Below are 9,032 nucleotides of genomic sequence, written 5' to 3'. Positions count from 1 at the left end.
GATGCCTGGCAGAACTATAGATCTGAAGAGAAATCTTGGTGATATCAGCAAAGTTATTGAAGAAACCCTGTTACCACTGTGTTATCTATCTGTGGAAAGCTATTTTAATGTTCCCAGAAAACAATCTTAGGTTTAACTCTTACCTGGAATAGGTCAAGAATACGAATTACGCCGCTTCTCTGCTTTGGGAATACTTATGTGTCAGGCAATGCAATGAGGTATGTTTATGAATGTAAATATGGGCTGAAGGGGAAGGGAATGAGAAAGCAATTTGTCCTATTTCTTCAGTGCACTGCATACAGTGTGGTGCCACAGCAAGGGAAAATATTCTGGCAGATGTTGCATCCATCCTACCTCTGGCTCATAATCTGATTGCTAATGTGTTTGTGAACTTGCTGGAACCAGTCATCAGCCGCCAGGACTTCTGGCAAAACTACTGTTAGGCCCCTGAGTGACCAGATTCACCTATCTACTCATCAAAAACACTCCAGGAGATCACTCCAGTGTAGAGTTAAAGCGATTTATATAAAACTTTCACTTGAAAGAGATCCTCTTGTTTAGAGGCACAGACCTTTTCCTATCTCGCGTGGCCATATTATATTTTCCTTTTTACCAACTCGTGAGAAGTATTGTCCCATACTTGTATGAGAAAAGCTATTCCAGTTTATAACATCGTGCTGGTTACAAGGCTTTTCTTAATTTCTGTGCTATGTTCAGCCATGGGCAGTTTGTACTCAGCCCTAATCACCCTGACATTACCCAGCAGCTCTACTATTTTTCCCCCTCCTCTCTTTTTACATCTGAAGTGCAGCAAACATATCACCTCACAGTTCTTGTTTTCTAGACAAGTTAAGTGCTTTCACTTTTCTTGTCATTACTTTGTTCACTATATTTCCTTCAGCTTACATTCATCTTTCTTGAACACATGCAATCAGGACTATACACAGAGGAGGTTTCACAAGAACAATGACATTAAGAGTTTCGTATCTCTCCTGAAAAAAAGGATTTATAGGGATTGCACTTGCCTTTTTCACAGTCAGATCACACTGATGGTTCATAATCATCCTGCGAGCAACTGATGTTCCCAGTTATTTCTCCATTTATCTCCAACCAGCATGTTCTGGAAAAAAAATCTTATGAGTAATTGAAAGATATTGCAATCATAATGTCGCATTTTGTGCTGTATCTATTACTGTAGACCTTAAAGTTATCCAGTTCTTCCTTTAAAATTACCTGGTCCCACACTATGATGAAAAATACTTTCAAGTAAGAATTGTCACTTGCTTTCATTAGCTCGTATCTTTCTCTGTGGCAAATTCTCTGATCGCAGTATTGAACAAGTTGAATCTCCTGACTGATCTTTTATAAACACCTTTCCTACTCTTCCTCTAGCCAGTAGGTTCTCTTCCGATACTATCTACTGTCTTCTGCTCATTATCCACCTATATTTGCAATAAATGTCTTTGTTGAATTAAAAATTTCCTAGCTCCTCAAATGTTATACTCAGCTTTCATTCATCTTGTAACACAAAGAAAGATATCTAGATGGCCTGACATAGTAAAACCATGTGGTAAATTATTTGGTATAACAAATATAACATAAATAACAACAAAACCAAGTAAAACCAAGGACTCCTAGCATTTACTTCTGGACTCAAGTGTTTCATCTGGAAATTGGAATCTGTTTTCATCTCTCTAGGCTGAGAGGCAGCACAAAGCAGTGAGACAACCTTTTCCTGCATTGATTTCCCCACATCTTCTCCAGTAAGAAGACTTTCTTTTACAATCAATGTAAATGCCACCATTAGAAATACATTTCTTTCAAAAAGGAGGACAAAGAACAGTATTCTCTTCAGGTATAATAATTGAACAGTACTAAAAAGATCTCAGAATGTAATGCCTTGTTGTTTTTTTTTAATTTTTTTCTGCACGGATCCAGGGTGTCTCAGTGACACTTATTTTAGGTATTTATCATTAAGAATTGATGGGGTGTACTTTTCAAAAGCCCTGACAGCAGTGAATAAATAAGATATTATTTGTCTACCTATTGGTGCTCACATTTGCACTCATAGTGCATTCTACTGCATTACTTATGGGCCTATGAATTACTGTGAGCTTTAAGACTAAATGTAAAAAACTTCTAGTTCCTGGATGGTCCTATTGCAAAATAGTTGTAAAATCCACCCCAAGAAGAGCTCTGCACATAACTAAACAATGATCTGCTAATTGATCTTCAGGGATCACTTTAGTTCCCACTGAAATTAATAGAAAGGTTCCCATCTATTTTGCTGAGAGCTGGGTCATGCCCCTAGTGAGAAAGTAGATTAGATCAGGAATATATCCATGGGAATTAATAGCAACTAAAACTGATCTAAAAATAATCTGTAAGAAATGCTTATGCAAAAAGACTGCATAGACTCACCTTGTTTCAGAAACACTGTTTGATCAAAGTGTGCAGTAATGGACTCATCCTCTGGGGAGAAATTGGTTTAACTAAGGAAAGATCTTATTACAAGGCTTCTCATTTCCTGTTTAGCAATCACAAAGTGGATGCTTTGAGAATCAAACAAACAAAAATTGCACACAGCAAAAATGATCCATTGGCTGAATACTGTATGTAAGCAAGGATGGTGGTTCATTCTTCACTATCACACCAGGACCTTCAGCTGCTACAGTCAGAATTAGAGACGAATCTCCACAGTAAGAGCCTGTAATATGTTGTCTTCTGGATTTTGTCATAAAGAGGGATTTGTGCCTCACGTTCACCAGAAAGTTAAACAATCTAATCAGAAGTTTGTAGAGCTGTCCAGTTTGCATAAGCCTACTGAAATTTAAAATAAACATTGCATATATGGAAAGCAGAAGGAAGTAGAACATCCTTTAGAAACTAGCTGTATGCTTACTGCCTGGCTTATGATGAAGGTGTTTGTTCTTAACTTGGATGTCACTTGTGTTCTCAGCTACTCAGTTAATATTATAAACATATAATATAACCATTAACACAATGGTGTTTTTTAATGCCTTTTTTTTCTGTGTTTAGACACATTTCTATTTGTGGTCCTTTTCTCTTTCAAGAACAATAATGGAGATGAGGAACCATAAGAAGAGCCAGCTCCTATGAGATTTGGAAAGACATGAAGATCAAGGACAAGTCATTCTAGCTCAGTGAATGAATGACGAGCAGAGGTAAATATGTAATAATAGAAGATGCAGATATTTGATTTTAAATGAACCAAACGATAAAGACAAAAATACAGCTTTTTTTTTTTTAACCTTAGTTATACTCTTCATAAACTATAATAAAACCTTATCCCACACTGGCGATTTCATCTGGATTTGGCCATGTATGCCAGTGAAGTCCCACACCTGATACCTTTGTAGACCACAGCCCTGTGTGGAGGTTGTGGGCCGTTATCAGTTGTGTTTACTCACAGTGTGTAACTCCTGACTCAGAGAGCTCGCTTTACAACTTTTCTGATAACATACGGGGAGTGCCTGGGTGTGGGATTGCCACTCTGTCAGGAAAACAACCAAACTGAAATTTATACCAAGGAGTGTTCAGAGCAGGTATCATGTATGAATGAACATCCTGTATGGGCTGCAGGCCAGTTACGTCCTCCTTTCTGCTCTTTGTTTGCTAAGGCACTGTGGTTCAGTGTATGCACATATTTATTTGCATTTCTACAAATAAAAAGTGGAAGTCCAACCTAGCCAGAGTAATTTGATATGTAGTTCACTAGTTCAATAAGTCTGGCCAATTAATTTTTTCCATAGAGATATGTATATCAGCTTGGTGAAATTCTGCGTGATAGCCCACTGCTGGTTACAGCTGGTCACAGGCCAGGCTGACACGCTTCAGAGCAAGACTGCTATTTCTGAGGCTGCTTGGTCATTTCATGGACCAAACAGAAGGAAACAATGTAAAGGGCTGTAATGAACCCAGTGGTGTGTGACATGGGCATCCAGTGCAGACTGTTCTGTGCATCCTAACAATGCTCATGAAAGCTGTGGCATCAGCATCTGTACAGTGCAAGAGAGCAGAGTCATTGGATTAATGTGGCTTCAGTGAAAACAGGCCACAGGGCTGTATCCACTTTCTTGAGGCAGCGTGTACGCTGAAGTGGCTATCCATTGGGAAGTGCATGCTGTGTGGCCACAGCTTCCTTGGGAGCTGCTCTCTGCACAAAGGCTCTCAGAAGTTCTGGGCCAGTCTCTGCCAGATGGGACACTTGGCCTTTTCACCAGGCCATTTTGTCTATGGGCCAACGGTTGTTGAGTGTGGGAGCACAAAAGCAGAAGCAGAGCTAAGGTGTTCAGCTTCTTTCTTCCCACCATGTAAAGGAGGAAGAGCTGAAGATGTGAGAACATGGGAGGGGTAGGTTGCAGGCATGAAGAGAGTACTGAGGGATACACCACCAGCTGACTCTGGCACGGGTACAAGTACATGGCTTTAGCCCCTAACATCTCTGACATGGCAAGGAGAGACACAGTATCCCAGCCAAAATCATCTAGAATGTGCAGGCTGGGATTTTTCACCAGCCAGCCCCAATACTGGATGGAAATCTAGGCTGAGGTCTGTGGTGTCTCCACTGTCCGGGGCAGCAGGGTCCATCAGGAGGGCAGTGCATGTGCACAGCTGTGTCAGTCACCCCCACTGTGCCTTCTGGGATGAACCTGATGCAGCCCTACTTTTCACCCTTCATTTGCAGAGCCTTTTAAGGTCTAAGATTTTTGACTAGCTTTTAATGATTTTTAAAACTTTTAATAAACGGTTAGCATTATTGTGTCAATTGTATCATTTGGGTAAGAAGCTTAACTTAATGTTGAAAACCGAGTGCATTTGTTGAGTCTATTTTTAATCTTTAAACATGAAATCTAAATATATTTCTAGACAGTCAGAAAGGTGATTATCTCTGTTCTCTCCATCTAAGGCAATGTGCTTTCCTAATAATGTTATTTATAGCTAGAGGCTGTTAAAGTGTAGCACAGACAGTCTGCCTACATATCATGTAAAACTGCTTGCTGTAGTAATTACACATTTTTCTTAACCATTGTGGTAGCAGAGAGATGGCTGAGTACTAAATGGGTGCTTGCCTGGCTGCTCACCTGCACGTCCCTAAAGATCACTTCAGGTACACATGTGCTGGATCTGAAGGAACCTGCAAAGCTGTGTGATGTTGTGCTCTCCTTTTCTAAATTTTTGCACAATGACTCTGATGCACAGCTTATTGGCCTAAATCTCCTCTGACAGGGTAAGCTGCAAAGAGATCCCAAACTCCTCAGACTATGAAGACATTTTAGTAAGTTCAAAAGTGAGTTGTACAGATGTCTGTGGAATAACACAGAGCATCACCACCTGTCTTATGGTGGAGAGGCTCTGCTTGGGATCTATCATTGATCCCCAAATATTCTGTGTCTGCCTGAAGTCTTCCTGGATGCCTTTTGGAAATTATCTTTCTTCCAGATAAGAAAGATGATTTGTAGCAAAGAGAAATCTAAAGCATAACCACTAAAGTGGTTGGATTTAAAACGCACACAAAAAAGGAATTGTTTTCACAACACATACACACATAGCAAAACTGATTGTCACAGGATAATCTGGAAGCCAGAAGTTTGCATGACTTTAAGGATTCAGACAAACTGATGCAAGAACATCTCTTGCCAGCTATTTTGAATGCAGATTTTGGCTCAGGAGGTTTGTAAGCTGACTATCTGTCAGATGCAGGTTGGATATCTCGGGGAAAGATCACTGAATTAATTGCATATGCTTCTGATGCTCCTCAAACAACTTTTGCTATCTGTTATCAAAATGGGCAGATAGGGCTAGATGGACTTTTTATCTACCTATCAGTTCTTACATTTGTGTGTTCCACTCCTCACCTGGCTAAGAAAGAACTTCTACTAGATAATGTTTTGTTGTTGTTATTGTTGTTGTTTTTTAATAGATAGAAGGAGAATGTAGAAAAAATGGCAGACTGAAAGCTGGAAGAAGCACAGTCTCAAAGTAAAGTATGGCAAACCAGAAAATATGTGCCATTGGAATAGATGAATTGTTCGTTGTGATAAGTTGTTGCTAAAGATTTTGATAGATGATAAAACATTTGGGATCAGAAAAGCTAAAATATGGACCTTCATCAAGAGCGTCTCAAAAGACCCAGATTACAGTGGATAATCATGCCTGAGCAAATCTTTATCCTAATAGTATTTACTGTTATATTCAAGGATGGGAAAAGAAAGATGAAAGAGAATTCTAAAAGCAGCAGCACTAGACAGGGAGGGCAGAAAGATAAAGAGAGGATCCATCCAGCAGCCAAGGAGAGAAAAGGATAAGTAATTTGAGGTAAAGAGAAAAAGCTGATGAAGAAAAACAAAAGTAAGAAAAAAGCTAAAGTATATTCAGCCATCCCTCCCCTCTTCTCCCCTTTTTGTTGTTCCCAGGCAAAAACATGAATTCAAATACTTTAACTGTTCTTTGGAATGAGGGATGTTTCAGCAGTCCCCAGAAATCAATTTCACTTTTACCATTTGAGTCGCTTCTATGGAATGGCCAAGAAACTATTGACTTGAGTAACTATCCTATTAGGAAAAGCAAAGTTGCTCATGTAGATCACAGCTGAAGCACTGGATAAATTATGATTTAATTACAGCTATTAAATATAAAGTCATGCATGACTAATTGTAGGAACTGCCAGAAAGAATTTTAAAGGGAAGCCAAGGACTCATAATCCTGAACTTCTAAAAAGTTTTTTGTGGAGCATGATTGAAAATAAGACACTACAGATTTGTCTAGACAGTGCAGGTACGTGAGCTAGTTATCTGGGGCTTGGCAGCCACACAGCTGTTAGCACAGTGCTCTCCCATGCATCAGGACTGATTAACTCTCATGAGACTTCCATCTCAGGAGATGTGTTGTTTCATACTCACCGGAGTACCTCTCTGACAGTGTAATGAAAGCAGTGACCAGCTGAGGTTAGAAATGCAATATGTTCAAGCAGCAGCAAGTTTGGATAATCTCCTTTAAAGAGAATCTCACAGAGAATATCCCAAATAAAAGGTGAAGTTGCTCAGAGCTGAAAGAACTATGGTTATGAAGTGATTTTAGCCAGATACACTTGTAGTGATGTGCAAGCATGCATCTCATTTGTTTCTCTCAGGAGAAGATGCATGCTGAAGTCAAGGAAAGGAAATTAATCACTGCCATTGTGTAGATTTTTTTGGTGTGTGTGTGTATGCACTTAGAAGATACTTCTGAAGCCTTGCCAGTTCTAGAGTCAGCTTCAGGGATTTTTTTAGACTAGGATGAAGTAACAGGGCATTTTTCCAACTAAGTTAGCTCAAGCATAATTTAATGGAAAAGTACCATCACTTGTGCTATAACTCAGTCACTCTCGCTCACTTCTAGTCAGTTTGGCTAATGAATGAGAAAAGACTGATTTCTTAATCAGAGAAGACTTTATGGATGTTCCTAGGCTAATCTGTTGCTGGGCTGGTACTTCAACCAGTAACCCAGGTTATTCTGAGATGGAGCAAAGCTTTAAAGCACTGCCAGTATGGAGATGAGGAGCATAGTTGAAAAGATGAACACTGCACCTTAAACAAGAAGTGTTAGCATTAAATGAGGGACGAAGGTGGATGAAGGAAGGAAGAAAAACAGAACTGTTTTATGTAGCTGGAAAAGTAAAGAGAATACAGTAGTTCTCAAACTATGCCTTCTGGACTTCGAGCATGTAGTTTCTTGCCTCTGATCAAAACAAAGTTTGGGCGTCTGTGGTCCCAGTCTGGAAGAACTGGAGGCTTTGGTAGTAAATGTCTATCTGGAGTAGCTCATCAGCTGTAGTTTTTGGTCATTCTGGTCAATTGAATCAGTAACTGCGCTGATCATGACTAGTATGCGTGTGTGTGTGTGGGGTGTGTGTAGTTGTTTACCTCATTGTGACTCATATTTCGTAGCTGTGACTATGTGTGCTGAATCCTTTCTTCAGATTTCCCAAATGGGTATATAACAGAGGTTTAAAATGAAAGAGCTGGCACAAGTTATTAAAATAGGGTCAGTTAATGTACATCTGTTGCAACAGAAAAGATTCAGTGAACTGCATGAGGCATGAGAGTTCTTTTCTGTCTGGGAAAGCTGACCTGTCCAAAGGAGTAGGGAAAGCAGGTCTGTACTGTCTGGAAAAGTAGAACTATGGTAGTCCAACATTTCTAAGTGAAGAGTAAGGAAGATGTTGCAAGGCTGTTGGGAATCATGTCAGAGAGAAATCAGAGTAGAGAGTTATCTCATGAAAAAAAAAGATTTTTAAATAAAGACTTTGAAAATATACACTGAGAATGTAGTGTTCTTCTGAGAGAGAGAACTTGTATGTGCACACAATTCTAAATAGAAAAAGATTGGAGAAAAGTGTTGCCCCAGATCAGGATTTCTGACACATCTTGATTACAATAAAAAGTATAAATATTTTTGTGAGAGAAATAATCTCACAAGCCAAATTTGAGACCTTTATCAACAGGAAAGCTATGATAATGCATCAACTGTGGTTTAATGAGGTATTGTGATACATCTCAACAAGCCAGAATCAAAACTAATTTTTTTTTTTTTTATACAGTACAAGTAGAGAGAAAACCCATATAAATCTACAGATCCATAGCTTTGGGATTCTCATTGCAGCACTGCATGCCAAGACACAGTAGTTGGGGAAATAGCAGGTGTTACCTTTTAGCATGTGTCATCGTTTGGAGTTTGTCTGATGCTTGTTTCCTGGCACCTCATGTACTGGAGTTGCTACAACAAAATAGTTGTCCTCAGATATCACTATACTGATTATTTCTTGTCATGTCATACAGTAGAGAAGAAAAGGGGAATCTCAGGTTTTACTTCTCTTTTTGTTTCCATGGACGCAGTTTTCAAATTCTGTAAGGAATCAAAATCTGCTTCCTTCATTAACTTCATTCTTGGAATGAACTTCCCCATCAGCTTTTACTAGTTACTGAAAAAATTTGCAAAGAAGAAGGAAGGAAGGAAGGAAGGAAGGAAGG

The sequence above is a fragment of the Numida meleagris genome, chromosome 1 (genome assembly GCF_002078875.1).
Source record: "Numida meleagris isolate 19003 breed g44 Domestic line chromosome 1, NumMel1.0, whole genome shotgun sequence".
Classification (NCBI taxonomy): Eukaryota; Metazoa; Chordata; class Aves; order Galliformes; family Numididae; genus Numida; species Numida meleagris.
Note: the sequence above shows the minus strand (reverse complement) of the source record.